Below are 26,714 nucleotides of genomic sequence, written 5' to 3'. Positions count from 1 at the left end.
ATTCCAATATCCATCCATTAAAAAAAATCGTCCAACTAAAATTTCATTAGATTATTATTATAGGAAGGATTATTTTTTTTATACAACTTAGAATGGCAAACAAGCTGACGGCCCACCTGATGGAAAGTGGTAACCGTCGCCTATAGACATGAGCAGAGCCATGGACATGACAGGGTATACTGTTTCGCCCATGATACCCCCCCATGCGTTGCCATTCCTGAGGACTCAGGTGTTATTCCTCTGTACCCAGTAAATTCACGCCAAATATGCATATAATGAAAGGTAAAGTTTCCGTGTACACTTTCGCAATAAATTTTGAAAGGAATATATTGTCAAACAGTAGCCATTTAGATAAATCTCCGACTGAAACAGCTTCTGTCGTAATAGTAAGTACTAGACACAGAACGTGTCCGCGGGAAATGCACATAGATAACACTCGACATTATGAAATTCAATTTACACTAATATTATAAAGAGGAAAGATTTGTATTTTTGTGTGTGTATGTTTGTAATGAATAAACTCAAAAACAATTTTGCCAATTTCAAAAATTCTTTCACCATTAGAAAGCTACATTCACCCTGAGTAACATAGGTTATAATTATTGCTAGAAAAGATTAGGGATCCTTACTAAAACATTAGTAACGTAACTAAAGGTGTAAAAAAATGCTATAAAATATTTTTAATCGCGTGCGCTGCTGAAACTATTGGTGATAGAACAAAAGTATGTTCTACAATATTGAAGAAAATATCAGTAACTACAAAAAACTTTGCGATACTATATGTCCAACTATTATCGTTATGTCACAATAACTACTTTTTAAAATGTTGTAAAAATGTCCATCCGTGCGAAGCCGGGTTGGGCCGCTAGTTATCTATATTTATGTAATTATTTAGCGCATGATCGCAAATATTTAGTGTCGTAGACAATGTTTTTTTTAATATGTTATAATACATATATATATTATATTAATATATATTAAAAGTACCCGTAACCGACGAGCGTGTATGACAAGATTGATGAATGTGGAAGAAGCGAAAGAGGTTTGTTTGAATCGAAGCATTTGGCGTTCCATTGTTTCTGCCTACCCTAATGGGAGACAGGCGTGACAGATATGTATGTATGTATGTAATATATATTATATAATAGGTTAATGGAATGGTAACCCCACCCGCGCCTATACACCAGCGGGGCACCAGTGAAGGATGATAGGTGAGGATGAAGCAGGCACGTTAGCCTATCGTGACGAATTCAACAAGAATCGTTCACGATGGTTTCCAGGGGGAACCACGCGGAGGTCGACCTGATTGGGTATATTGCTAGCAGTGGGATTTTTAGTCTTCATTACTAACAATCTCTTTCCCCCTCGTATAACCTTCAAGAAAAGAGCATATTCCTTTTTAAAAGGCCGGCAGCACACCTGCAATGCCGTAGGTGTTGTGGGTGACCATGGGCGGCGGTAGTCACTTACCATCAGGTGAGCCGCATGCTCGTTTGCCCCCTGTGTTGTAAAAAAAAAAAATACAATATTTGTACAGTATAAATAATAATGCTCTATAGATATATACAAGATAGATACAAGACGTGAATTTCGATGCAGGACAGCTAATTGTCATTATTTTAGCCTTGAACCTTTCTCAGGGGAGTTTTGCCAGTTGTTGCCACGCTTAGCAGGCGAGTTGGCAACCGTAGTTAGGCATTTGGAATTTCTTTAAGAAGAACGTTGCTTATGAAAAACAAAAACTTTCTAATTTAATTTAGAACTGATATAGTTATGAGGTAACAAACATAACCATATATATAACCGAATTAAAAACTTCCATCTTTTTGAAGTTAGTGTTAAGTTTGTTAGTCCAGGATTAATTTTATTTAATAAGTATTAGTAAACAAAGGGGAAAAATGTTAGGACACTTGATACGACACGACGAACTTATGAACATTATAATAGAACGTAAGATAGAAGGAAGAAGGGGGAGAGGGAGAGCGAGACATAGTTACATCAGGCAGATCAAGGAAGGAGTTGGTGTCGTGTCGTATCAAGAGGTGAAGAGACTCGCCGAAAATCGTAGTGAGTGGCAAGAGCTCCACCACACAAGAGCGCAGCTCTTAAATGGATAGATAGATAGATAGTAAACATGTCGATTTAAGATAAGATCATCTATTATCTAATTTATGACTTTAATAAGAATGGAACATAAAAAAAAAACCATCAAGCATGGTTTATGACGAGAAAAAATTTAATTATAGCAATAATAATTGCAAATGCGTCTCGATCTTACATGACACGGTGTGTTTGCGTATGCTTTCTGACTCGAACATACCATAATGCGGTCACGGTGAACGGCCGCGCCGCCATCTGCTCAATCTTGGATTTTTATTCATTCATATGTACTTTTGAATGTAATATTTAGTAATATACATATGAAAGTTTGTATCTCTCTTTCATTTAAGAGTTACCTCTTGTCGGTGCAACAAATTCATGCACCTTCTTCCAGGTAGTTCTACCCTAGGCTATATCCTTGACCAAGAATGGCAACGCGTGGGGGGTATCATGTGCGAAACAGTATACTCTGTTATGTCCATGGTACTGCTCATGTCTATAGGCGACGGTTACCACTTTCCATCAGGTGGGCCGTCAGCTTGTTTGCCATTCTAAGTTGTATTAAAAAAAAAATAACCTCTCCACACGACATTACACCTAGTTACGTACATTCTATATAGTTATATATGTATATAAGTTTGTATATATGTTTAAATACGTATATTTTGTTTATTACTTAATAACGATTAAATAGGTAAACGGATTTATGTAAAATTTAGTTCAAAAAACATCATCGTCATTATATCAGCCTTTAACCGTCCACTGCTGAACATAAGCCTCCCCCTTGGGGGGTTTTGCCAAGTTCGGCAGGTAGTTTGACAACCGCATTCAGGCTTTAAAGATGTTTTAAGAGGTACGCTGTTGACCATTGCTCGCGTTCCCTTAGTCGGCTCTTACGACACCCATGGAAAAGAAAGGGGTGATATATTCTATGTTAGGATCTCTTGTGTTATTTTATACGTGTTAAATTATAAAACAAAAACACAGTATCAAAATTTGTATAGAATTAGCAAAAATATTGTGCAAATACAAATCTGGATAGAAAAAAAACCCACACACACACACAAATTGACATATTTCTCCTACTGGAAGTCACTTAAAATATTCTTAAAATATAAAAACTTTAAACATTGCAAACATATTAATTGTATACCTTTTTACTACTTCTGAGGTATTAAAAAAAATCGGAGATAGATTTAAACCGTGTACCACTTCCTTAAATCTTGAACAATTCACGTTTAAATAAGCATTAAATCTTTCTCCATTACAGAGTTCGTGAGTGAAATATAATAATTAGGTACTTTAAGTACCATGGCTTCATAAAAGCCTGCGGACTCAAAAATTCTCATCTCGTTACCAATACCTACGCAGCGGATAATGTATGGATCGGAGCATGGGCTGGTGTTTACTCCTTTGATACGGCCGCCAGCGCGTGAGAACCCAACGGTCAGCTTAAGGCCATGTGTCAGGGTGTGATAATTTAAGTTTATTGATTTGTAAGCGGATTATTTGGTTATTTTTATTTAATATTATAATATTTTTAATATTACGTTACGAATTATGATTGAATTTTATTTTATTTATTAAATAAGATAGAGGTGCTACGAAAAACCGCGACGTAAAATAAAATAAAATTGCGGCAATAAAAAAAAATTATCTATGGTAGGTATGCCGTTGGTGTTGTCGGTGATCATGGGCGGTGGTAGTCACTTACCATCAGGTGAGCCGCATGCTCGTTTGTCCCTTGCGTTATATAAAAAAATATATATAAAGGGAAGTCTAATAATAATAAATAATGGTTTGCTAGGATAGAATGCTATATTAAGTCTGCCTTTTGTACCAAACCTTTTGACCACATTACAAAACAATGTGGTCAATAAGGGATAAGTAAATAAATAAAACCTCATGGTTGGACGATGTATGGATTTGAGACATATGAAATTTGAAAAAAACAAAGAAATATCTCTGACTTAATATTATTTATTTATTTTTTATTTATTTGTTAAAAACAATTACAACATTATGACAACATAAGTCAAATCAATGTTATAGACCTAGTGTACTAACATATAGAATTATAATAAATGTATTTAACCCGACTCTAGATATTTGTGAGCCGCTTCTAATATCTTTGGCAGGCTATTACTAAATATATCAATACATACATACATACATATCTGTCACGCCTGTCTCCCATTAGGGTAGGCAGAAACAATGTAACGCCAAATGCTTCGATTCAAACAAACCTCTTTCGCTTCTTCCACATTCATCAATCTTTTCATACGCGCTCGCCGGTTACGGGTACTTTTAATTTGGCTCTTTTTCAGCACGTCGCCTATTTGGTCGACATACGTCCGTCTAGGGCGGATCAATGATGTTTATAATGTTATTTAAATGCTGCGTGAATTAAGGGAGCGTGCTGAAGTAGGTTAGTTCTGACTGGATGATATCACAGAATACACTGTGCCGTTCATGGATGGATGAAGATTATGGTGTTATACCTTCCACATTAGAGATTATTAATATTTCACTCTGCAAATCAAAACATAAAAACACAGACACTACTGCTTCTTAGCAAAAATTACTACTAACTAAAGAGTACCTGGATGACCAAGCATTGCTGGGTATTTTTCTTTTTTTTGCTTAGTGTTGCTTTACAACGCCACCTATAAAGTTATTAATTTAACTTTTATTTTTGTACTGAAATATCGCCAATAGAATACATTTTTTTCGTGTTTTTTTTTTTTACTAAATATACTTAAATACGCATTAGATGCGTTGATAAAGGGCTCCCAATCACAGGTTTTTTTTTACAAAAGAAGGAACTTGAAATAAAAAGAAAGAAAAGAAAGAGTAAAAATTTTGTACCGAATATGTCGATGGATTCGTATGAATTTTATTTATTTATTTACAGACGTATATATATATGTATGTATGTATATATATATATGTATATATATATATGTGTATATATATATATATATTGTGCATTTATTAACAAGTGCATATACGCTTGTAGTATCGCCGCCTTAACAATTGTGAACAATTTGGGCGAACATTCCCGGCTAATAGTAATCCATGTTGCGTACACTATCCGTCGGTCGTTTCATCATTCCATCGTTATTACATATGTTGCGTCATACGTATAAGAAACAATGTCCCGCGGCAGGCTCAGGGCTTTCATCTGATAGCACGTCATAGATAATGTGTATTTATTATTAGTTTTACCCCACGACTTCGTCTGTGTGATCCGGTGGTCTACCATGAAATGAAATTTCGAATTTTCGGGCTCAATTTCGTATTTTTGTTCGTACCGAAATCGTTCCAGTAAATGGGGCTTAACATTTCATTTAACATAAATCCTATCCTAATGAAGAAGAATGTCCAGAAGAATGATATTTTAACATTTTTAATAATTTTAAACGGCATGTATTATGTAATTTTAACATCAATTTCTGTTTCGTTCGTCCCCGAAATTTTCGAAAATATTTCATGTTAGGCCCTCTGAATATTTTTTTTTTTATTTGAACTCAAATAATCTTTATTCAAATAGACTTATTTACAAAGCACTTTTAAATCGTCATTTTTTGTTTAATCTACTGCAAGGTTCAAAAGTCTGTTACCTGTTGAGAAGAGCCCGCAAGAAACTCAACAGTTAATCATAATAATAAATAATTCTTATTCGAATAAACTTAATATTAATCATTTTTGAATAGTATTTTTTTTTATACCACTGAGGTGGCTTACAAGCATACGGCCCACCTGATGGTAAGCGGTTACCGTAGCCTATGAACGCCTGCAATACCAGAGGTATTACGCGCGCGTTGCCGACCTTGGAGAAACTTCTTTACCCCCCTTTTGAAGAACCCCATGCTGTAATCTCTTGGGAAAACCTCGGCAGGGAGCTCATTCCATAACCTGAGTGTTCGTGGGAGAAAACATCTCTAAAACCGCGGTGTACGCGACCATTTAGGCTGTAAGGTATGAGGCTAAACTCCCTGTCGATGGCGAGCCGTACGATGATAGAAAGTGGCCGTAGGCATCATATTGAATAATTTTTTTATGATTCTACCGCCCAGTATCGAATGCAATTTCAGCTGAGAACAAAATGCAAGAAATACAGTTGTTGCTTATTTCAAATAGAGTTAAGTGTACGATAAAAAAAAAAATGACTGGATAAAATTACTATTACTCGTATTGATAAGAGAAAGAAAAAAGCTAGAACACTACGATCAATCACAGTATTCTTCTTGTTACTGTTATAAATCTACGTTAACACAAATATGTTTACTGATTGGGTTAAAAATTAGCTTATATAGAAAATTATATATATATATATATATATATATATATATATATACATATATATAATTTTAGTATATAGTAATTTTAGTTGTATGTAAGTTTAGAGTAGGGATATAGTTTTACATTATTACATGTATTATATCTCCATATTTAGAAATAATAGGATCTTCATCGTGCCTCCAATCAAACTGTTTATAATTACTCCTCTCCATCCAACGGCTGCCTGGAAGAGATCGCTCTTAGCGATAAGGTCGCCCATTGTTCTCTCATTGTGATTATTTCTTGTAATTGCTTATATTTATAATAAGTTTACTATTGTAATCTTTTGTAGGAAACAATAAAGAGTATCTATCTATTTATCTATCTATCTATAATATTGGTACATTGGTGTCCCACACAAAAAATTATAGTGATTTCTAAAGCCGAATAGATGTAACATACAAACAATCTCACTTTCACATTCATAAAATTCATCATCTTCATTATTTCAGCCGTTAACTATCCTGTACTAAACACAGGGGGGAAAGGAATTGTTAGCAATGAAGTTTGACGGCCCCATTGCTAGCAATATGTCTTATTAGGTCGACCTCCACGTAGTTCCCCTTGGAAATCATCGTGAACAATTCTTGTTGAATTCGTCACGATGGACTAACTGACCTACTTCATCCTCACCTATCATCCTTCACTGGTGCCTCGCCGGTGTATACTGATAGCGCGTGTTGGGTTACCATTCCATTATCATCTATTAAAAAAAAAGTACTGAACATAGACCGCCTACCTTATAATCCCATGGTTTTGCCAGTGTTTGCCACACTTGGCAGGCGGGTTAGTAACCGCAGGCTCGTGGCGATGTTTCAAGGACGCTGCTGCCCTTCCCTCGACCATTAATTTCCCTTAACCAGAGGGAGACTTTGTACAAAAGTCGATTGCTTGGGTACCTCTATCCCATTCGTGTTTCAACCGTGAAGCAGTTGTGTTTGCATGGCTGTGTTTCGGTTTGAAGGGTGGGATATGGCGTGAAATTACTGGCTACAGAGGAATAACATCTGAGGCCTCAGGAATGGCAACGCATGGGGGGTATCACGGGCGAAACAGTATACTCTGTAATGTTCATGGTACTGCTTATGTCTATAGGCGACGGTTACCACTTTCCATCAGATGGGCCGTCAGCTTGATTGCCATTCTAAGTTGTATAAAAAATATTTACAACACCCACGTGGATCAGTTATATATATCCTGGTCACGCAGACGAAGTCATGGGTAAAAGCAAGTATTATGCCATTTTTATATATTCTTAAATATATATTTTTGGCATATATCTATGAGCTTATATTTATAATAAAACTGATTGTCTAAAATGGAAACAAAACAATACATCTTAATATACAATCACGGATAGCAATAATTCGTCATATTGACGTCGATTTTCAGTCGCCGACCTTAAAATGACTTAAAACTAACGTTCTATTTGCGTCACAGTGGTCATCTTGTTATCTGGGATAATTTATTATTTACATACTGTGCACGACGCACCTTTTTAGTTAATTTTTTAAATTTATTACAAAAACATGTTTCGTTTATAATTTGAAGTCTGTGTCAGTGCAGTTTTGTTTCGTTCGCTTTTTTGCTCCGTTTGTTTGTTTTGTATATTTTTTATATAATTATATTATATCTCTAAAACACCGTTTGTTTCCGTACCAACATACAGTCCTTTCGCCCACACATACATATGAAAATAAAATAAAAAAAAAAAAAACCTACAAGTAATTATAATTATGTTTGTGTTTTGAGTTCTTTGCCTGGTTTTTAATTGTGGAAGAACAAATTGAGGTATGAACTACGAGATTACCGCCAGGTTACTAATTTAAGTCTTACGTTTTTAGTAATTACGCATGCATGGCTACACGGCCGTTTACCCACTTCATAATTGTTGCATTTTAAAAAACAATGGGAATGCCTATAAAAAGGGATAATTATTACAAAATGTCACATTATTTTTACAAACGGACAGACGAACAAAGAAACCCGGTGTGGCGCCTTTGTTCCGTGAGAATTTTTTTCCATTCGAAACTATGGTAATTTCTGTTGGAATTAAATGGAAATTAAAATACATTTACATGGGTGTAAATATATGAACAAACAGATACGCCATGTGTTGTTCACATTTTTTTTTGTATACAACTTAGAATGGCAAACAAGCTGACGGCCCACCTGATGGAAAGTGGTAACCGTCGCCTATACACATGAGCAGTACCATGGACATAACAGGGTACCTCTGTCCGTGTTTCAACCGTGAAGCAGCTGTGTTTGCATAGCTGTGTTTCGGTTTGAAGGGTGGGATATGGCGTGAATTTACTGGGTACAGAGGAATAACACCTGAGTCCTCAGGAATGGCAACACATGGGGGATATCATGGGCGAAACAGTGTACTCTGTTATGTCCACGGTACTGCTCATGTCTATAGGCGACGGTTACCATTTTCCATCAGGTGGACCGTCAACTTGTTTGCCATTCTAAGTTGTATAAAAAAAATACAATTAGACTTTTAAGTTTCATTAAAGTAAAACTAAGGCTTATCTATCTATGTTCATCCTAAGTTTCTTGAGAGGTAAGTAGAAATAATATTTTACAAATTATAACAGACGTAAACGCAGACGAAATGTAACGAAAATATTAAATCCACGCTCAACTTTTTTTTATACCACTGAGGTGGCAAACAAGCATACGGCATACCTGATGGTAAGTGGTTACCGTAGCCTATGAACACCTGCAATACCGGACCACAGACCTATTCATGGCAAACGCGTTGAAATCTTTTATACTGCCATGCGCGTGCGCTGCAAACGTGTCGTACTTTTATTTTAACATGCATATAATAATAAAAATACAAGTAAATAAAAATAGATCTGAAATTGCTCTTCATATACTCAGACTTCGTAATTATAATATCCCAGAAGATCAATAATTAAGACGACCTGTTTGTACTGTGATACAAAAGATTTAAAATCGATTACTCACCACTGTGTCTTCTTTACTGAATAAATCGTTCTTTGTTATAGAATTACAATATTCAGACTTAATCGAAATTAGACTCTACACATTAACAATTAAAGTTGAAATCGACAAAACAGGTCCAAACTAAAAGATTTATTAAAATGCCCATGACTTTGCAAGTGTGAGCGATTAAAAATTACTCATAAAAGGGATAAAGATCTAAATGACCAGATTAACAAGAGCCATGGGTGTACAGGATTAAATTTACATTTGTACAACGTAGTGGGTAGAGGAAGGTGGGGAGGAGAGGTCTAGATTCGTGGTGGCCGTCTCGATGACAGACAATAGGTAATAAATACAGTGAAGAAAGTGTGAGAGCCTCTATTAACCAGTTGGCGTGCAATCAACTGCAGTAATGGCCGACGGTGAGTCTTACCTTATTTTGTTCTTGGATTATCATAATCCCTCGTGTGGCAAAAACGTATCAAAAATTTAGTCAGCTAATTTGATGTTTGAGTGACTAATTTTCTTTTTTTTTCTATCAAAAAGGAAACGCGCCATTTATTAATGTTGCTAGTAATTGGATTGCAAAATTTCCCAGATCAGGTGGACTTTTTAAATTTGAATTTGGAACTATTTTTTGACGATGATAAACTAAATTAATAATAATTTTGACATAAATCTAATAGAAATTTAGATAGATAGATACTCTTTATTGTTTCCACCAAAAGATTACAATAGTAAACTTATTATAAATACAAACAATTACAAGAAATAATCACAATGAGAAAACAATGGGCGAACTTATCGCTAAGAGCGATCTCTTCCAGGCAACCTTTGGATGGAGAGGAGTAATTATAAACAATTTGGTGGGAGGCACGATGAAAAATTTTGTTAGTTCTAAATATGGGAGATGTGATACATATAATAATATAAATATTATACCTACTTATTATTATATAATAGAAATAGAAATTTAGCTCATATTGTTCCTTAAAATAGATTTCGCTGATATCAAATTGAAATTGAAATTTTACAAATAGGTTTAAAGAAATGGTGACTGAAAATCGACCCCATTGTTCCTAAAGAATAAATATATCTCTGTGAACATCACTAACCGTACCATGTTGCAAAAATGTTCTAATAGTGAAAACATATTTGTTAATACAACATTCGTCACATCTCATCCAACAGACAGACGGGCATCGTGAGAGAAACCGCAGCTAATGGCATTGCTAATATTGATGGTGATGCTGATGGTACGAACGGCGACGAACAATTGATGGGTTTCTGTCTCGACAACAAATTTTTAATTGAAAATTTGACATAAACATATTTTATTCTCATTCCCATATGGTACGAGATAATAAAAAAATATGCCCCTGATATACCGCCTTTTGCGGAGCATGAAACCAAATATGGAATTAATTCACTCACCTCTGTTCCACTAAGCAAGTAATCACTACGTTAGAGGCGGCACTGCCCTTACATAGGCGTAATTGGAAATGAATCTATGTAACCATCTAGTCACATCAAATCCATAAAATAAATGACTATTTATTGCGTTATACAATTATTTATAATACATATATCTCTGTCCATAATATCAACAAGTATCGTTCAAAATTTTTGTTATTTTATAGAGCAATATATTCAAACTTAATTAAGTAATCGCATAGAATTCATACAAATATTTTGTATGAAATCTGTGCAAGTGACTCGGACCTACTTTATCCGTACACACAACACTACTTGATTGTTCATAAACAATAAACTTCAACACAATAAATCATAAGTGCCATAAGAAAAAAAAAAAATCTCTTATGCAATGCAACTGCAATAATAAATAAAATAAAATACTCATGGTCATCAGTTATTAAGTCTTTTTTTATACTTATTTATCGTTATTTAATAGTATAATTCAAGTAGTCCACCAATTGGAAAATGTCTACAATATGTCATATTATTAGTGGGGTGAATGAAAAGGCACCTGCTCTGTTCACAATTGAATTGCGATCCATTACTGTGTCACACAAGAAAGCGACAGACGTAATTTGAAACTTATTACGTCTAATTTAGAATTACAGAAACAATCAGGACAAACGATGCGCTCCTGTTATAAGTACGGTACGTTCTAGTACATTATTACGCTAGACTTTTTGTCTATGTAAAAATAAAAATCAACATTAAATTGTACTTTACTGGTGAGAAAATTTACTTTTTTGACTTCATATGTTATTTATATAATTTATTAATTATTACAATTTATTTTTAGGAAAGGATTTTAATTTAAACATAAATATTTATTTATATCTTAAATTTATTAATAAATTTAAACTTAAAGTCTTTCCAGATTTAATTTTTCGTCTATTTATTTGTAAAGGATAACCTCATAAGTAAGCTTTTTTTTTATACAATTTAGAATGGCAAACAAGCTGACGGCCCACTTGATGGAAAGTGGTAACCGTCGCATATAGACATGAGCAGTACCATGGACATAACAGAGTATACTGTTTCGCCCATGATACCCCCCATGCGTTGCCATTTCTGAAGGCCTCAGATGTTATTCCTCTGTATCCTGTAAATTCACGCCATATCCCACCCTTCAGAACGAAACACAGCCATGCAAATACAACTGCTTAACGGTAAAAACACGAATGGGACAGAGGTACCCAAACAATCGACTTTTGTACAAAGTCTCCCTCTGGTAGTAATGGAGATTAACAATCCTATTACTAGCAGTATACCCTGTCAGGTCGACCTCGCGGTTTCCCCTGGAAACCATCGTGACTGATTTATTCGTGAATTTGTCACATTGGGCTAACTGGCCTGCTTCATTCTATCTTCAGGCCTATCATTCCTCACTGGTGCCTCGTCAGCGTATACTGATAGTCCATTGCTAGACATAGGCCTCCCCCATAGAGAGCCATAAAGAACGTTCCTGAGGCACCTGCATCCATTGACTCTCTGCAATGTATTTGAGGTCGTCACTGCATTTAGTAAGGGGTCGTCCTACACTGCATTTGTCTGTATGTGATTGCCACTCAAGAACCTCTCTTTCCCATCACGAAAGGTGGGATATGGCAGTAAAATTAGAAGGCCCAGAGTTGTAATAGTAACAAGTCTGTTCTATGGTTGTTTATTTTTTAGAGGTGTGCTTGCTGTTGGCCGCAGATGGCCTTGACAGCTTCACCAGGAGTACTGGTCTATAATGCTGGTTACGTCGTTATACATATACCACTTCCAATTAGGAATACCAACAATTTGTTCGCCATTCCATGTCACATAAAAATGTGTTCATATATAGTTGGCCAATGACTAAGAAGTGACCAGCCATCTCGACTTGGTAGAATTGGTCATAACTCAACCATTTTGTGACTTTTTTTTTAATGGGTGGTATAATGGTATGGTAACCCCGTCTGCGCTATCGGTATACACTGGCGGGGTACCAGTGAGGGATGACAGATGAAGATGAAAGTAGGTCAGTTAGCCCATCCTGACGAATTAAACTAGAATTAGTCACGATGGTTTCCAGGGGGAACTACGTAGAGGTCGACCTGACAGGGTATATTGCTAGTAATCGGGCTATTTGACCCCATTACTAACAATCCCTTTCCCCCCACCATTTTGTGACTGTAAACAATGCTAGGTATGATGTAGGTACGTTTAAAAAAAACTCGTAGCCACTCCAGTGTGGTCCCGAGCTGTGCTTTTTAAGCGTGCTGGCCGCCAGCTCATGTCGGAAACAATGGTCTTAATCTACCATCTCTCATATTGTCTACCAAACGCTCTAATAGCTGGCCTTTACACGACGATGTGGGAAATTTAGAATGGATATGCTAGGATTAGAAAAACATTGGTAAATTATTTTATAATAAAAGATAAAGGTAATACGAGTGTAAAAAATAAAACCTGGACATGAAGGTAAATTAGCTTCTCTATAATATTTGCACACACTTCCATGCAAATAACAATTATTAGAAATCTTATTATATTAGTCACTCTATCCTTATATATTCCTATACTATACTATATATATCTTATATATTTATTGGTGCATATATATATATATATATATATATATATATATATATATTTATTTATTATTAAATGTATATATCTGTTGCGTATGTGTAAATATATTATTGTAACTTCAACGATTGCCTACCTATTTGATTTGTTTATCTTTTCTGATTTTCCTTTAACAATTGTCAACTACATAACCTACGAAATTAATTTAGAAAAACCTGTTATTGGTCATACTACTTTGTTATAAAATGTTTGTTAATTTTATTTGTAAACCGCTGTTGGTTTTTTTAAATAAATAAACAAATAAATCCCTTTTTAATTATTTGATAATATCAAAATTTGTATTTATCATAGGGAGACTTTGTACAAAATTCCTTTGCTTGAGTACCTCTGTCCCATTCGTGTTTCAACCGTAAAGCAGTTGTGTTTGCATGGCTGTGTTTCGGTTTGAAGGGTGGGATATGACAGTGAATTTACTGGGTACAGAGGAATAACATCTGAGTTCTCAGGAATGCCAACACATTGGGGGTATCATGGACGAAACAATATACTCCGTTAAGTCCATGATACTGTTCTTGTTTATACGCGATGGTTACCACTTTAAATCAGGTGGGCCGTCAGTTTGTTTGCTGTTCTAAGTTGCAAAAAAAAATGTATAAAGGACCATTCTTTATACCTACAGTGAGAATATAATGCAATACATATATTTTCTGATCGTATTAACGTATCTTTGATAAAGTTTATTCCATTTTTATCTATTTCCTATTCCCAAATATTTGGCATTTCAATTTCGTACCCATCATTTTTCTGTCAATGAACATACTAAATATCAGAAACGTAAGATTTTGTAAATATGTACGCTTAAACTGTGTCTCTCTGATTGCCATCTCCAATATCATGACACCTGGGCATTTTAAATACACTATCGGGACTTAATATGACACAATTATTTAACGTCGACAATAAAAATCGAGTATGTGGTTACTATTTACTTACAATTGCTATTTACGTGTCAACATTTCATCATAGTCGTAGAATACTGACGGATCTATATATGTAATATTTGTCAGATCCGTCACTATTCTACGATTGTGACGATTTGAGAATTGTGTGGAAGTGTTTTGAAAGATGTTTGAGAGCACCCTTACATTATTTGTATTTCGGACACTCGACGAGAAAAAAATAAATCAAACCCCATTATGATCAAATAGTGAAGAAATAAAACGGTGTTAATTAAAATTGTATAAATTAATAATAATAAAAAAAAACCTTTATTTTTTATATTTTACTTTATGTTTTTATATTGTCTGGGTAAAAGCAAATAGTTTTTTTGTTATTTTGTCCAGTTTTTTTTTAGTGATGGCAACCGTACATCTATCCAACGTTGCGAATCATCACACATCCTCGTGCTAGTATATACTCCGCCCGCGGCGTCGCGCGCACCGCATTGTTCTACGCGGTGCATTGCTTGCTATTGTTAACATTTTCACTACTATATTGTTATCTCACCACTGGACCGCCCCGGCCCGCCACCATGCCACTACGCCACTTAATGGGGCATTCATCTAATCTTATGCAATGTTCAAGGGCATATCAATGGGGTATCTACTGCAGTATGCGATATTATTATCAACCTTGTATGTTAAATTAATATCGATGTAATGTAGTTGTTGTTCATTAAAATTTTTAGAAATATTCAAAAGGATAATTAGATGCATTTCTATTTAAGACTAGCTTTTTATCCATTACTTCGTACGCAAGTATTTTAAAAGTAGAATTTTTTTATACAACTTAGAATGGCAAACAAGATAACGGCCCACCTGATGGAAAGTGGTAACCGTCGCCTATAGACATGAGCAGTACCATGGACATAACAGAGTATACTGTTTCGCCCATGATACCCCCATGCGTTGCCATTCCTGAGGACTCAGATGTTATTCCTCTGTACCCAGGAAATTCACGCTATATCCCACCCTTCAAACCGAAACACAGCCATGCAAGCACAACTGCTTCACGGTTGAAACACGAATAGGACAGAGGTACCCAAGCAATCGACTTTTGTACAAAGTCTCCTTCTGATAGCAAGCATTCAGAATAGGGGGAAAGGAATTGTTAGTAATTAATGGGTTCTAATAACTCCATTGCTAATAATATACTCTACCAGGTTGACCTCCACGCGGTATTTTCTAGAAACCATTATGGTTATTTCCCATTTAATTTTTCGCAATGGACCAACTGATCTGCCTTCATCCTCAACCATCATCTCTCACTGGTGCCCCGCCAGCGTATACCAATAGCGCAGGCGAGGTTACCATTCCATTATCATCCATTAAAAATACCATTCTCTTCTCGGCTGATCACATTCGTGAATCATTTTATCTCTGTGCTCGCTTAGGACGATGTGGTCACATGTCCAGTTATTATAAAATATAATAAACAATGTTTGAAAATTTGCCTACAAATGATCCATAATAACGGATCGATTGAACAAAAATAATATCAATATTTCCCAAAACAATAAAATACAATACGATATTACGATAATTGCGGGTAGTTGCCGATCGCCGACCGCCGCGTGGGTGTCGCAATGCGCACGCGCACAGCACACTGCACACTGCACAATAACTAGATATGTCTTGCCCAATAGATAAGTATCTAAACTAATTTTACATTCACAGAAAGTAGATTTATCATCATCATCATCAACAACATAAAAAAACCGCAGTCAATTCAGTGCAGTAATGATATGGAAAATGGAACATACAAGCAGAAATATTAATAGACAAAAAAAAATATTGTTTTAATTTCAATTGATCTTTTCAGGCCCTTTTTATATAAATTTTTCTTATGTATCCTCTATGTAATACATACTATGTACAGACAAAATCTAGTTACAATTGATATTTCATTTTATGTATATATAGATACTTAGCAGGCTATGGAGAAGGCTATGCTCGGAGTCTCATTGCGTGATAGAATCCGAAACGAGGATATCTGCAAAAGAACCAAAAGTACCGACATAGCCTGAAGGATATGCAAGCTGAACTAACAATAGGCTGGTCACATAGCTCGAAGAACCGATTACCGATGGAGAACAAAGTACGACCTCCCATTAGATGAAGTGACGACCTGAAATACATTGCAGGGAGTCAGTGGATGCAGGTGGCTCAGGACCGTTCTTTATGGTAGTTTATGGGGGAGACTTATGTCCAGCAGTGGACGGATAATGGCTGAAATTATAATGATAATGATATATAGATATTTCTATAAAACATAGTGTAATATGCCCCTGCAAGTTTTTTTTTTAATACATGATATGGTTGCCCTGCCTACGTTAACGGTATACGCTGGCGGGGTACCAGTGAGGGATGATAGATTTTTTTTAATCTACGAGTACTTTTAATTTGGTATTTTTGTTTTTTAACATGTCATTTTCACAAAATCTGAACTAAACAATACTACTTACTAATTCAGTTAAGCACAAAGGATGATGGATTAGAATGAAAAAAACAGGTTAGTTAGCCCATCGTGATGAATACACTTGGAATTCAGCACGCTATTACATATTCCAGGGGGAGGTCGACCTGGTTGGATACATTGCTAGCAATAGGGCTCTTAGTCTCCATTACTAACAATCCCTTTTCCCCTGTCCCTGCAAATTATCTGTAATCTAGTGAAATTAGAGTTGTATGGATGATAATGAAATGGTAACCCCACTTGCGCTATCGGTATACGCTTGCAGGGCACCAATGAAGGATGACAGGTGATAATGATAAAGCAGGTCAGTTAGCCCATCGTGACGAATTTAACGATAAATTAGTCACGATGGTTTCCAGGGGGAACCGCGTGGAGATCGACCTGATAGAGGTATATTGATAGCAATGGGGACTAATCTTCCTATTACTAACGATCCCTTCCCCCCCCCCCCCCACCTGTCCGTGCAAGTTATCTGTAATCTAGTCAAATAAGAGCAGAGTAATATGAAATAACTGGAGACTACATAGTGGTTATGTGGCGCATCGTGACGGTAGACGGCCTGCCGCTCGGCGGCGGCGGGCAGGTGCGGCCGATCAATTAGCGGGAGCGATGCCAGAGATTAGGATGCGCGTGCGTCGCCCCACTCGCGTGCGGTACAAGTCACAGGCGGATTACTCATATTCATTTTAAATGTCAATTATTACAAATAAATAACAGTAATGTAATGTAAAAAATAATATTTTCGGTTTGAAGTTTGGGATATGGCCACCTTAGTCCTCAGAAATAGCAACGCATGAAGGGTATTAGGGGAGGTACAGTATACTCTGTTATGTCCGTGGTACTGTTCATGTCCATAAGTGAAAGTTACATTAATGTAATCACATGAAAATTAGTGATTTTCATGTGTTTTTATTAAATAGCAGTTATTACAAATACTAACAAATACTCTGGAAGATATGTTATTTTTTAGTTTTGTAGTTGGAAGAATAATAAAAATTAAATAAAATTGGATTTGTTTATATGTTGTGCAATTTTACGCAAAATTTCTATAATTAGAGAGACTATATTTTACTTATGAAAAAAAAATTGCAATTGTGTTAATCTTATGGTTACTTTGTCTAAACAAATTTTATTTTTCATACTAAATTATCATTGAATGTCAATAATACATAATCTATATACCTATAAAATTTTATAAATTATTTTTCGTTTAAAGAATCGTAAAATTCGCATTTATAAAAAATCGTAAACGTAATATTAATTGATAATTCTGTTTTAATTGGCCTTTTAGTTAAATAATCCATTGGAATGTTCAAAATTAGAATAACTGAAATATATAGGTATATAAAAAACAATTTTTAATATTTTCGATTCTTTTTGATATTGCTCATAAAATTCTTAATACTTTATATCGCTTACAGCTGATAACTTTTACCGGTGTCAAGTTAAAAGCTATTCGCGACCGATCACTTGTCGCAAGTGGTATAGATCGGTCTCCGGATAAGCGGCTGACCGTGCAATAAATACAAACATTACATAAATGATCATCAAACACTGCCATCATGAGAACGCCGACAACAAATGTATTACCGACCGCTTGCGAAACCAGATTTGAATGAAAATAAAACAGTATTAGGTTTTTTTTTTTATACGACCTAGAATGGCAAACAAGCTAACGGCCCACCTGATGGAAAGTGGTAACCGTCATCTACAGACATGAGCAGTACCATGGACATAACAGAGTATACTGTTTCGCCCATGATACCCCCTATGCGTTGCCATTCCTGAGGACTCAGGTGTTATTCCAATGACACAGACAATGCCATATGGCATTAAGCTCGCCACTACAAAATTTTATTGTGCAATAAAGAATAAATAAAATTAAATATAAACATTGACAACTACTTACTTAGTTACTATTTTAATTTTTTTTATTACAATATATTACACAATGTGATGACGATCACTTTGTATTTACGTTCTTGGACCATACAACCGGTCGTTTCAAAATCACAAAGTAATAGCGGCTCATTCAAACGTCACTTTATAATAACAATATTTGGTGTTCCAAATGTTAACGAGCTGTCGTAAATTACACGTTATTACAACAATGATAATTTTAAAATAGCTTTTCCATTCTGAGTTATTACCATGTGTTGGATAATTGAAAAAGAAATATGGGAGTAAGAATATTTTTTTAAATGAATCATAGAAAAAAATGCTTATTTAAAGACATATTCTGGTTACTAAAAAAGGCTTTGACCAAAGGGAGACTTTGTACAAAAGTCGTTTGCCTGGGCACCTCTGACCCATTCGTGTTTCTACCGTGAAGCAGTTGTGTTTGCATGGCTGTGTTTCGGTTTCAAGGCTAAGATATGGCGTGAATTTACTAGGTACAGAGGAATAACACCTGAGTCCTCAGGAATGGCAACGCATGGGGGGTATCATGGGCGAAACAGTATACTCTGTTATGTCCACGGTACTTCTCATGTCTATAGGCGACGGTTACCACTTTCCATCAGGTGGGCCGTCAGCTTGTTTGCCATTCTAAGTTGTATAAAATAAAAATAAAAAAACTAGCCATATTCCGCGGCTCTACTCGTCTGAATCAATATATAATATATCCTCTACGCTGAGTTAGGACATAAACTTAGCCGTATACCAAAGTTCCTTCAAATACTTTCAGTACTTTTTTCGTGAAAGAGTAACAATCATCCATACATCGTCACAAATATTCGCATTTATAATATTATTAAGTTTATAATACGAAAACATAACACAATATGTCTCACGGCAACGCATGAAGAATACCGATCTATTCTACGATATCCATGGTGTTGTTCAAATTTATTGGCGACAATTACCACTTCCCATGAGGTGAAACCGTAACCTTGTTCACCATTACCAAATAAATAAACAAAAAAAACTGATAAAGTTATCTGTTTGTTACTTCTTAACTATTAAATTACGCATTCGAGCATTCTGACACTTCCCTATGGTTGACTGGGAGAGAATGCTTTTAGCATTAAGTCCGCCATGTACACATATATGTACTAATGAGTAAATAAATAAATGGGCCTTAATAAGACCAATTAATTTAAGAACGAGGTAAATTAATCAATGTATTCTTGCATTAAAATGTAATATATACTTATAAAACTTTAAACACTAAAATATCTTACCTCTTGTAAAAGTGTCCGGTGGTCACGTGCGTTTGGCTAATACAATACGTTGGTAAATCGATCGCAACGTACCTGCGGACAAACAAACAGAGTTAGAGACTTTTTATTATAATACTTAAGCTAATCTGTCGACATCCAAAAATAAAATAAAACATTAACGTAATTATTGCGTTAATTTACTTAAATTGCTTATAAAAAAAGTATTTATTTTAAGCATTTTTTGTCGGTATGTAACGTAATGGTGCCTAAAATAGGCGTAATGACGTTTGAGATAGCTCGTTCCGGATAGCTGAGAAACGTGGATTCGAATCCTATTGGATAGAGATGTAATGTAAAAGATTTCGACCTCTAAGTTTGACGTTTGGACATTTACTAACATGTAAAAAAAAAGTTAAAAATAAAGTCAAAACAAATTTTATTTATCTAACACAGATTCTTATGATATGTCACTTTGAAATTATTATAATTATTTATATCAAGATTAACATGTCTGTTTGAAAAAAAAAATAAATTTTTATTTTTATTTTTTTTTATACAACTTAGAATGGCAAACAAGCTGACGGCCCACCTGATGGAAAGTGGTAACCGTCGCCTATAGACATGAGCAGTACCATGGACATAACAGAGTATACTGTTTCGCCCATGATACCCCCCATGCGTTGCCATTCCTAAGGACTCAGATGTTATTCCTCTGTACCCAGTAAATTCAATTCAGTGATTTAATGGTCATTCTAGTTAGAAGAAGAAGAAAAATACAATAATTATATACCAGAACTACGATTACTACGAGAAACTGATATAAACTACATGCCAATATAATTAAGCCTTATTACAAAATTGTAATTAAGAAGTAATTAATTGTAAATTAAAAGAAGGAGGTCTTATCATTAAAGCAATCTCTTCCAAAACAACCTTTGGGTCGAGGAGAAAGATAATAAATCATAGATTTAAAAGTGTTTTGGCAAATAAATAGTCATTTCATTTCTAATAAATGTAAAGTTCAAATTTCTTACTCAGTTAAATCCAAAAATAAAATCTGATAAATGGATAGTGCTTATGAAAACTTAACATATAGGATAATGATGCTTTGTAATGGGACACAAGGGCGAAGCTATGGATTATGGGAAGTTACATATCAGTGAAATAATCGCATTTCACGCAATTGTCTTGAAACTATAAGAAGGGGGGACGGTAAGTCAAGAATGGGTACTATAGACCCCATTGTAGCAATATAGCCTATTTTTTTATGGATGATAATGAAATGGTAACCCCACCTACGCTATCGATATACACCGGCAGTGTCAGGTCAGTTAGCCCGTCGTGACGATTACAACAAGAATTGTTCACGATGGTTTCCAGAGGAAACCACGTGGAGTTCGACTTAGCAGGGCATATTGCTAACAATGGGGCTGTCAAACTCCATTGCTAACAATCCTTTTCCCCCCAATATAGCCCATTAGGTCTTCTCTGAAAACTATTGTGGTTTAGTCCTTGCAGGCTTAACTGGGCTTATGCCCAAAAAGTGTTTGCAGATTTTGTCACTTGAGGAAGAAACGCCGCAGCACTGAATGTGTCGCTGTAGCCCACTTAAACATAAACGATATATCTCCTTTGGAAAATACACTCTATATTGAGAGGAGATAAAAAATGTCGTTATAGAAAACATCTTAAAATCCCTATCATTGGTAGGAATTAGCAGCGAACTTTAAAAAAGGGGCGAGCACAAAAGATCATGAACAGGTCGCAGTGTCACAGGTATTTCTGCCTGAGAAAGCCCGTCTCTAATATTAATAATTCCTGGCAATTCACCACGATGGGTCAAATGACATGACTTCGTCCTCACCTAAATACTCACTGGGGGGGAAGGGATTGTCAGTGATAGGGAAGTTAGTCCACATCGCTATCAAGATACCTCATCAGGTCTCCTCCACACGTTTCCCCCTAGAAACCATCGTGACTAATTTATCGTTGAATTCATCACGATGGACTAACTGACCTGCCTTTACATCCTCACCAATCATCCCTCACTGGTGCCCCGCCAGAGTATACCGATAGCGCAGGTGAGGTTACCATTCCATTATCATCAAAAAAAAAAACTCACTGGTACCACGCCAGCGTACACTCATAGCGTAGCCTCTATACTATTCCGTTTTTATCTCATTAAAAAAAGAACTACAATAAGCTTACGGTTTCACATAAAAGAAAAATGTCGTCCAACATGTACGATTCTATGTATTGAAAGTGAAACCGTTTCGTAAACGCATTAACGGACGGACCGGTCGCGCCGGGTCAGCAGGCCGGGTTACGTCAGGATTTGGCATTTTGGGACTTGAAATTAAGTGATAATTACTAAGGTATTATATCTCCTGCCGGCTACAAAAAAAGAGGAACTCAACTGGGTTGTATTTTTTTTTATGAATGTTACAGGATTACTTCTGGTTATTTGATTTTATTTATTAGAGTTTCTATTTGTCAATTGTAAAACGATTGTGTAAAAAATAAAAATTAAATAAATGTAATAAATTTGTGATGGGTATATAATAAATGATATTATGAATAATAATAAATAAATAATTTGGCATATATAATTGATATTATAAATGCCAAAGTTGGATGGATGGGTGTTCATTACTCTTTCACGCAAAAACTACTCAACGGATTTGGAAGAAATTTGATACATAGATAGATTATATCTTAATTTAGCATACTGAATACTATGTAAACTGATTCATGCGAGTATAACCTCAGGCTACGGCTAAAATAATAAATAAATAAATAAGAAAAAAAAATATTAAAACAAAATTATCAAAACATCGCGTAACTTTACACACAAAAAGCACAAACTTTACACATCAGAGGGAGACTTTGTACAAAAGTCGATTGCTTGTGTACCTCTGTCCGATTCGTGTTTCAACCGTGAAGCAGTTGTGTTTGCATGGCTGTGTTTCGGTTTGAAGAGTGGGATAAGGCGTAAATTTACTGTGTACAGAGGAATAACACCGAAACAAGTACTGAGGAATATCATGGGCAAAACAGTATACTCTGTTATGTCCATGGTACTGCTCATGTCTACAGGCGACGGTTACCACTTTCCATCAGGTGGGCCGTCAGCTTGTTTGTCATTCTAAGTTGTATAAAAAAAATACCATAGAATTTTAAAATGAGAACAGAAATTTAAAAGTCGCTTAAAAACAACTGTAGAAGCATATTGCCCAGATACCTCACAATATTACACATAACAAACGGATGTTAGCCGCATAAATAATGTATCTAAGTTAATAGCATACACCGGTTCAAGTTCATAGCGTTTCGAAAGTACGGACAGAAAATTAATTATACATATTATGTAGAAGCAAATTGAAAGCGTCAGTAGTTTCGTGAAATATTATATATATAATAACCTTAATATTCATATTCTTCTGCAATATATATATATATATATATCTACAAACGCTTCAAGAAAAGCGGGTCATCTTTTTCGTACAATTTTGCGTGAAAAATAATTATGAGTGATTCCTTTATAACTATTATATTTATATTTAACTTAAAAATTCTGCATCTTTGTAATGCGTAAACACTCATTTTATTTATTAAATAATACGTGAAGATACGTTTAATGCGTAAGTATATAGAATACTGATAAAAAAAAAACGAGTCAGCTAATTTGACAATTAGCTGACAAAAAGTTGACCCGTTTTTGAGGTTCGACGCTGTATCTGTATAATCTATTTATATAAAAAGATATACACATAATATTTTTTTTTATACAACTTAGAATGGCACACAAGCTGACGGCCTACCTGATGGAAAGTGGTAACCGTCGCCTATAGACATGAGCAGTACCATGGACATAACAGAGTATACTGTTTCGCCCATGATACCCCCCATGCGTTGCCATTCCTGAGGACTCAGATGTTATTACTCTGTACCCAGTAAATTCACATATATACATATAATCACATATATAAATATACATTCCAGTAAGTAAGTTTGACATCAATGCGCATAGCCGACTGCGTACGACCAATCGAAAGTGAAATCTCCATGTAACGGATCGGTCAGTGACCCGCGTGTGATAATACACGTCAATATAACAGAGGTCATTGTTAATTCCAATACAGCTGAATTTATATTCAGTTTTGTTAATAATTAACATACACCAATTTCTTATGTAGGATTTCTCTTTGTTAAAATAACTCACTGCTTTCGCTCGATCGATAATAATTTTTATAGTGAAAATGATAGGTTTCCGGATCGGATCAATAAACTGCTTGTTATCTCATCTGTTTGTGCTTTTAAAGTAATAATTGGACGTGAAGCAAAGGTCGTAACCCTTTTGAAATGTGTATTTAAGAGAGATGCGTTCTTTTTTTTTTGATATAAGTTAATTATAGTTTTTTTTTAAGTTTCAAGGCAAAAATATCAGTACGTACGTTAGTAAATACGTAGTTATTATAATTGTATGCGTTATTAGTGCATTTATTAACATTTAGTTATATTTATCATGGATCTTATTAGGTAAGAAAGATGTTTTAGATTTATTATGTATATTTTCCAGATATAATATATTTTCCAACATTTATTTAGCTAAGATGAGATGTAAAAAAAATTTTGTTGCTGTGGCACAAAATGTGGCATGTATTTTCCTTTTTCTTTTTGTATATTTATTCTTTTATCTTTCATCTCTTTTCTGTGTATGTATGTATATGTATCTATGTCTGTTGTTATTTGTAGCAAAAGTAAGTAAGTAATGCAAATAAATTATATATCTATCTTATTATTATATATATATATATATATATATATATATATATATATATATATATATATATATATATATATATATATATATATAAACTATTATAAAAAGGAAATATTGATTATTTATTTATGATTGATAAACACAAAAACTGCTCAACCGATTTTAAAAATTGTTTTACCTATAAAAAACTACATTGTCAACATAGGCTATAAATTATTTACAAAAATTCTATTTACCCTTACGATATCGGGCCAAATCGCTAGTTTTATAATAAAAAAAACTTTCTTTGCTTATTTATCATCATAGTCGTCAAGAAAAGAGCATATTCCATTTTAAAAGGCTGCAATGCCTCTAGCGGTGGGTGATCATGGGCGATGGTAGTCACTTACCATCAGGTGAGCCGCATGCTCATTTATCCCGTGTTAATTTATATATATATATATATATAATTTTTTTTTTTAATTTTAATTTTAATAATAATATTTTTTTATTAAAAATATTAAACACAATAAAGTTTGTCATATTTTGCAATAAATTGGGTTATTTTTATTACAAGAACACGTTTAGTTTCTCAAGTCCATGTATGGAGGCCGACAACTAACCTATGGGCAGCTTTTAGCCGCAGATTTGCGTGTGATATCATCTCAACATAATGGTGGCGTATATAACATGTCCAGAGGGGACGGACTCTGGTATTTATGAAAGTCGAATCGTTGGCATACCTTGTGTTTGTGGTCAAGGACGCCGTTATAGAAATCAGAAATGTATGCCTTTAATTTTATGAGCGTTCATAACTTTAATTCACCGAAATGTGCCAACATCCCAATGATATGTCAATTTTCGGAAATATTTTGTCAACAAAGACGATTGCTTGGGTACCTCTGTCCCATTCGTGTTTCAACCGTGAAGCAGCTGTGTTTGCATGGCTGTATTTCGGTTTGAAGGGTGGGATATGGCGTGAATTTACTGGGTACAGAGGAATAACACTTGAGTCCTCAGAAATGGCAACGCATGGGAGGTATCATGAGCGAAACAGTATACTCTGTTATGGACATGGTACTGCTCATGTCTATAGGCGACAGTTACCACTTTTCATCAGGTGGGCCGTCAGCTTGTTTGCCATTCTAAGTTGTATAAAAAAAAAATTAATAATTTTCAATATTTCTCACTAATTATTTAAAAGAGGATTATTTACCAGAAGGAGGTTTTGTACAAAAGTCGTTTTCTTGGACACCTCTACCCCATTCGTGTTTCTACCGTGAAGTAGTTGTGTTTGCATAGCTGTGTTTCGATTTTGCTTAAAGAAAAGAGCATATTCTTTTTTAAAAATGCCGGCAGCACACCTATAACGCTTTGATGTTATGGGTGATCATGGGCGGCGGTAGTCACTTACCATCATGTGAGACGCAGGCTCATTTGCCCCCTGTGTTGTAAAAAAAAAAACAAATATTGCACCCATGCAAAGCCAAGGCGGGTGACTAGTTCTTATAAATTTTGAAATTGATGGGAAAATGTATTTAAAAATGGATACCCAAGTTTTTGGGTTGTTACAACGTATTCTATAATTAACTTTTTAATTATTAACATCTTCTCGCTAGCAGTTTCATTTAACCGGCCATTATAACATCAAAAGACTTCCACTAACACAGAACAAATGAGTCTCACGTAATTACATTAAACAACGATCTGTCGTAACAACCATCGAGTTGTATGCAACCACATAATATAGCACAACACTGTTTCAACGGACAATGTATGAAACACATTTTTTTTTAATCACATAATCACGTGTAAACATAGACGGCGACGAATTTCTCAGTACCGGCGACAGTCGTGACTAATTGCGATATGCAATTGGTAATTGT

General features: G+C 35.0%; 1 protein-coding gene across 3 annotated transcripts in view; it reads right to left on the bottom strand.

Moving 5' to 3' along the window:
• Positions 1–26,714, bottom strand: part of LOC113518069 (uncharacterized) — a 191,896-nt gene that overhangs the window by 97,436 nt on the left and 67,746 nt on the right. For all 3 annotated transcript variants that reach the window (XR_008252608.1, XM_052892882.1, XM_052892883.1), the window contains exon 3: positions 20,088–20,159. The gene's annotated coding sequence lies outside the window, so the exon portion shown is untranslated. The remainder of the gene's footprint in view (positions 1–20,087; positions 20,160–26,714) is intronic.

This window comes from Galleria mellonella, unplaced genomic scaffold, assembly GCF_026898425.1.
Source record: "Galleria mellonella isolate WM207_F2 unplaced genomic scaffold, CSIRO_AGI_GalMel_v1 utg171, whole genome shotgun sequence".
NCBI lineage: Eukaryota > Metazoa > Arthropoda > Insecta > Lepidoptera > Pyralidae > Galleria > Galleria mellonella.
This window is presented reverse-complemented; position numbering and strand designations above follow the sequence as displayed.